Source organism: Lucilia cuprina, chromosome 6, assembly GCF_022045245.1.
Source record: "Lucilia cuprina isolate Lc7/37 chromosome 6, ASM2204524v1, whole genome shotgun sequence".
NCBI lineage: Eukaryota > Metazoa > Arthropoda > Insecta > Diptera > Calliphoridae > Lucilia > Lucilia cuprina.
Window position 1 is genome coordinate 50,611,284 of NC_060954.1, and position 6,346 is coordinate 50,617,629.

Genomic DNA, 6,346 nt, shown 5'->3' on the forward strand with positions numbered 1-6,346 from the left:
GTTAAGAAAAATCTACACGGGCGATGTAGATCATTATATTCGCTTTTCTTTGTTGAGTCGTCCGACCCCCATACGATTACCACTAGAAGTCTATTAAACACTCTTAAAGTCTAATACATTATGGTATCAGAATACCATTAGGTTGGCAGTTAATATCTGAGTCTAAAACTGACTAAACTTAAGTTCTTCTTCCCTTATTTATAAAAGATGAATAAAAGTGTTATGACAGTGCATTTTTCTAAGATTTAGTTTGTGATTTCTGATACAATTTAACAAATAACTTAGATGACCTTATCGTTTCTGCATTATTCATAAATTAAATGTTTTTCAAGGCACCAAATACATAAAACGATTACCGAACTTGCTACTCCAAGTTTACGCCTCCCATTTCTATGAATTCAGCCAAATTCGATAGTCTTTAGCGCTCTAGTTGTTGAGATCACTAACGTGTCAATAATAAAACTATTATCGAACTTGGTATGCCATCTTGCTATTCCAAGTTTACAACTTCCATTTCTACGGACTCAGCCAAATGCGAGACTCTTTAGCGCTCTAGTTGTTGAGATCAGTAATTTCTCTTCTTAAATTCTGCCTCACGAAAAGTGTATGATGCGAAAAGACCTTATATGTATATGAGTGTCAAGGATCATGGCTTTTGGTCCCTTTGTGATTCTTGTATTATTAAAAAAACAGAAAGTTGTAACAAGAGAAGATGGATTACATTTATTAATAGTAGTAGTAAATGCTGAAAGGAGAAGATTAAGATTGGCAAAGAGAGGGAGATTGAGAGGAAACAGTCTTGGACTAGAAAGAGCTACTAATCAGTACTATTGGAGTTTGCTTCGTCAAATCAACCACAATGCCTAATGAAGGTGTTCAAGATATATATTTTAACCCCTAATAAATCTGAGGTGTCCTCCAGAAATCGATGTCTCACATATCGAAGTCCTCTAATGCAAGACATTGAGAGATGTCTTGCATTCCTTAACAGCTTCTACAGTAGTCGTTGAAAGGTAATCCAAGACGCTATGTCTAAGAATATAGTCCGTGAGCTGTTTATCAAGATTTAGCCATATCTTCTTTGTTTGAGTACAAGTTGGCTTATGTCTCCATTTTGCGTGTAAGAGTTCATAGAACATATTACCTATGAGTGTTTTGCATACTTCTATCGGAGTTGTTATGTCTTAGAAGATGGTCCGTAAGCTTTTTATCAATATTTGACCATATCTTCTTTGTTTGAGTACAAGTTGGCTCATTTCTCCATCTTGCTTGTGAGAGTTCATAGAACATGTTATCTATGACTGTTTGCCTACTCTTATCGGAGTACTATAGAAATGGTGTATGACCAAGTCAGGCAACTGCCAACCCGCCGAGCAAACCGAGCTCGTCAGCGATACCATTGCCTGTATAGCCCCCGTGTCCACATACTTAAACAAGTACGATGTTTGAATGTTTCTCCATTCTATTTAAGAATGTTCGGCATTTCTGGAGTAGTCGTGATATAGAGTATACACCTATCAGGGACTTAACTGCAGCTTGATTATCGTGACTATCTCTGTTTGATATCTTACAATGGCAGAGCCAGTTTGCCGTTCTTTTTATGGCCGATAATTCGGCCTGGATTGGAGTACAATCGTTACCGTTTCTGAGGGTAGTACTATTTTTAATTTCTGAAATTAAAATACCTCCCCCTACCCGTTTTGAGCCATCTTTGTGCACGAATATGCTTCGTGGAGAGCGATCTCTCTACAGTTATACTTCCTATCCTATTAACAATACTAGGAAGTACATATGGTCTGTGCTATTTTACTGGCCAACAAGTCTAAGAAAGTGCCTTTTTACTGGCCAACAAATCTATCGGGATCCAGTTAAGCAGCAGAAATAGGGATTTCATCGAAGTTGATCCCAGTGATCCAGTTATCAGGATCGACATTCTTCTAAAAATCTTGTCAAGGATTTTACAATTTGAGTTTATATTTAATGCTCACTAAATATACAGAATGTTATTGGTACTGATTCTTGTTTGAAGAGGAACTTAGAAATTGCAGTCCTAAATTGAAAAATATAGATTTTGGATTGAGTATGGACTTGTTTGCCTATAGGGGGGAACTTATAAAGAGTTTGGGAAGTTTAAATAGATTTGACAGCAAATTGCTTACCGAGCTTTACAATGCTATATAAGTAAAGATCAAGAGTATTAGATATTACAAACTTTTTTTAGAATATCTCACAGATATGCTAAGAATAGGAAAACGTTGTTAAGATAATGGCTTGATTTTGAATGTTAAAATACTAATATTATTAAGATAACATAGAATTGAAAACTTTCGACTTCTATTACTTTAAATATCGCAAATTTTATAGATTTTTATTTTTTAAAATCTGTTTTTATAATTTGCCTATCTCTGCTTAATCTACATATAATTTGTTCAATAATTACAACAACTTCAATAAAAATTTAATTTAAAAAAATATATACATATATTAATTGTATAATATATATATAAATCTTTCATGAATGTATGAATGTTTTATTTAATTTAAATAATTTTAATTTTCTATAATTCTAATTGTATTGTTAAAATTATAATAAATTTTATTATTGTATCATATGCATACAAGTACAGTGACTACTACTACTACAACAAATCAAATAATAATTGTTCTATTGAAATAAAAGATAACATTTACAACTACAATACAAACAAACCAGAAAATCCCAAGAAAAAATAAAATATTAAATCAATACAGTCAGTCAGCTAAATGTACATACAAACAACTCAATAAATAACTGTTTTATTATCATTTAAATATAAATGTTTTGAACCAATGCAAACCAAAGAAGAAAAAAAAACCAAATTCTTTTTATATAAACTTAAAATCATATATATATATAATTGTTATAGATCAGAAACACAAACACACACACACACACTTAATAATTAAATCATAAATTTTTCATCATTTAATTCATTAAAAAAAAATACTAATAATTATAAAGAAAATATAAATAAATAAATTGAATTTGAAAAAAATATATATAAAATAAAAACACAACATCATTTAGGAGCAGCAGCTGCAACAACAAAAATATCTTTAACCAAACGAGCTTTAATCGGTGATGCCAACTCATCGCCTCCATTAATGTTTAATAAATACAGACGTTTCTCAAATATGGCCACCCAAACTCCAACATCATCAACGAAAAGATTTCACTTAAATAATCCCCCCACAACATCGTCTGATGTTAAAGCAGAAGATCATCTTATGACATTTTCCTCATGTTCTTCACGTAGAGGTCGTAAAATAATGTCATCAAATGCAGGGGATTCATCCAGAGATCGGCATATGGATCTGGCAGCTAAATATTCTTCCATTTAAACAAGTAGTAAATGAAATAAACAAATTAACATTTAACTCATTAAAATTTTGTATATAAATTAATTAAACTATTAAGTGAAACGGAGAAAACACACAAAACTTTAAAGTTACAAAAAGAAAACGAGTATAGTATAGATGATTATTAGTGTCTAAATTATATAAAAAAAGAAAACTTTTATAAAATTGATAAAAAGAAAATTTAAACCGAAATTTAGGATTAAAAATTAATTCATTCAAATTGTTCATAACTTTGTAAATAAAGTAAGTAATTGTTAATTTTTTTAGTTAAACAATTCACACACACACACACATAACGAAATGTTTTCAAATATTTAACATACTTTGGGGCTTTTCTTTCACAAGTGATCAGAGTTAAATTGTTAAAATAAAAACTATAGTTTGTGGAACTGTGGTTTAGAGCATTTAAACTTTGGAACTTATTTGGTGTCTCCAGAAATATTAGAGATAACAAATTTAAATTTCACAAGAAGTGTTTTTAAGCTCCTATTATATTTCGAATAGTTCCTCAATTATGACTAATGCCATCTTTACACGATCACACAAGTAATATGATCTGTCAAAATTTTGTGTAGAAGAGTACAGATGGGATCGTCTAAACACAATATGTAATGAAACCATCACACATTGAGAGAGAATACAGATGGAAAATTTGACAGTCGTATGGCTCTCTTCATTTTTTGAAATGATTCAAAAAACGAGCAGGTCGCATTAGATCAGGGATGTATTTTTATGTAAACACATATAAAAAAACTGAAACAGCTGTTTCCATCTTACTTTTTTATTGTTTAATACCAATCGTCTAAACACGAAAAATATAAATCAAACGACTTTTATTCTCTTTTTTTGTCAAACGGATGGAATTTCATTTTACTTTTTCATTAGACTTGTCGTGTGATCGTGTGAAGTGCCCTTAATTGTACAAGTTGTTAATATGATTTTGGATTCAAATGAACACTTCTTTTTTCTTAAAAATCGATCTATCATCGGTTCAAAGTCCAAACACTAGCAAGCGAAAGTTTTATGGCTTTTACTCAAAGCTCCGAGTTTTTGGTACTGTGGTATAAAACATTTAAACTTTGGAACTTATTTGGTGTCTACAGAACTATTAAAGACAACAAATTTGGAATTTCTCATAAGGTGTTATTGTATTTTGAATAGTTCCACAGATTCCGCCACCTCAATTTTGACTCATTGTACAACTTGTCAATATAAACACGATTTTGGATCCAAATGTACAATTCTTTTGTTTTTGTCTTGATTTGTGACTGGAACAAAAAAAAACTCATTTTAAAATCTTTATATCGATCTATCAAAACATCGATTCAAGACTAAACACTCGCAGCAAAAGTTTTATGGCTTTGAATCACAGCTCCGAGGCGGTCAACTAACATCATTATAATAATAACACGATTACGAAACGTAATAAGCTAAAGATCAATTTTTTCTTAGATTTGTGACGCAAGGGAATCAGAGGTTTTACATGTTAAAGTCTTTCATTTAAGTTCAAACATGTCGTTAATCATTGCTCGATAACCCCAGATGTTGGACGAAATTATGCTTTTCGAAATTACACGCATTCGAACACAGAAGCAACATTCCCATAAGTGTGTACCGTATGATGAAAAGGGTGATGATGGTTTTTTTTAGGTCATTATCTCAAACTGTTTGAATTAACTAGCACATTTTAGGAATAAGTTTAAAATACACCCCAAAGGTGTCTTAACATGAATGCATCATTTATGGGATGTAGATGGAAATGGACTTAAACGCCATAAAAAAAACTCATTTATTTTATGGAATTATTACTGACGATTACAAATGGATACTGGGCAATCACAAGAAATCATATCGGAAGCCCGGTATACAAGCCAAATCAATATCATAAGAAAAGTGATAAAGGCGAGTTATAGCTATATTGCTATTGAAATCAAGGTAGAAGATCACAATAATCCGAAAATAATGTAATAATTTAGAGCGTGTCGGGATTGTACGAAAAGAGCAATATCAATTTTATATAGACGATATATATATCTTCCACCAAACTCTTCAGAGTACAAGCTTATTGTTATGAGTCAATCTCATTATCATTACACAACTGCTGAACTCGCAATTTATGATTTCTATTGGACGCTGTTGTTAAACAGATCACCAAACCCTTTCCTTAGTGTCTGACGTGATTGATTGTATCACATTTTACTTTAAGGAATTATTACTGACGATGAAAAGTGGTTACCGGACGACTGGCTAAATCACAAGGAATCGGTTTACCAGCCAAATCGATGCAATGACAGAAAAATTATAAAATCGAGATATTGCTATTGAAATCAAGCTAGATGATTACAAATCAAGCGAAAATAATGTAAACACCAATAAGCTTGAAATCCGAAGATATGAGTCAATCTTATGATCATTACACAACTGCTGAACTCGCCATTTATGATAGAAGATCTTGTTGTCAACCAGATCTTCCATCTCACTCTACTTGTCCATTGGAATTTTCCACGTCGTGTTACTAGAGTAGTATACTTTCTAGCAGAGATCACCATATCTTTTGCAAATTTTAACCTAATTTGTTGAATGTTGTTAAGCATTCAAGATCACTTTTGTAGTATTTACGCTCTTGCTATTAGTTTTGTTTTACGATTGTATTGTGTATGTGTGAATTGCCGAAAATCTTTGTAATTTGAACAATATGAAGGCGCAACGCTGTTGCAAATCCTTTAGAAATGGACTTTTTGAATTCAACTTCTTATGAGTCCTTGATAACAATTGCATCCTTCTTTTTTAGCCCTAATATTTGCCAACAGTATACTTCACACTTGGCACATTGTCCGCCATGAAGATCTATGTGGAATTTGTTGGTAACTATTGCATGTTGACACATGTCTCGCTAGTATATTAACACTTAACGTCAATGTTGGGTTATGCCCTGCTGTTTAACATC

General features: G+C 31.8%; 1 protein-coding gene across 1 annotated transcript in view; it reads left to right on the forward strand.

Annotated features, from left to right (window-relative positions):
- LOC111681408 (cyclic nucleotide-gated cation channel alpha-3) overlaps nucleotides 1-3,466 on the forward strand; it is a 214,725-nt gene extending 211,259 nt beyond the window's left edge. The window contains exon 13 of the mRNA XM_046954158.1: nucleotides 3,068-3,466. The gene's annotated coding sequence lies outside the window, so the exon portion shown is untranslated. The remainder of the gene's footprint in view (nucleotides 1-3,067) is intronic.
- The last annotated feature ends 2,880 nt before the right edge of the window (nucleotides 3,467-6,346 follow it).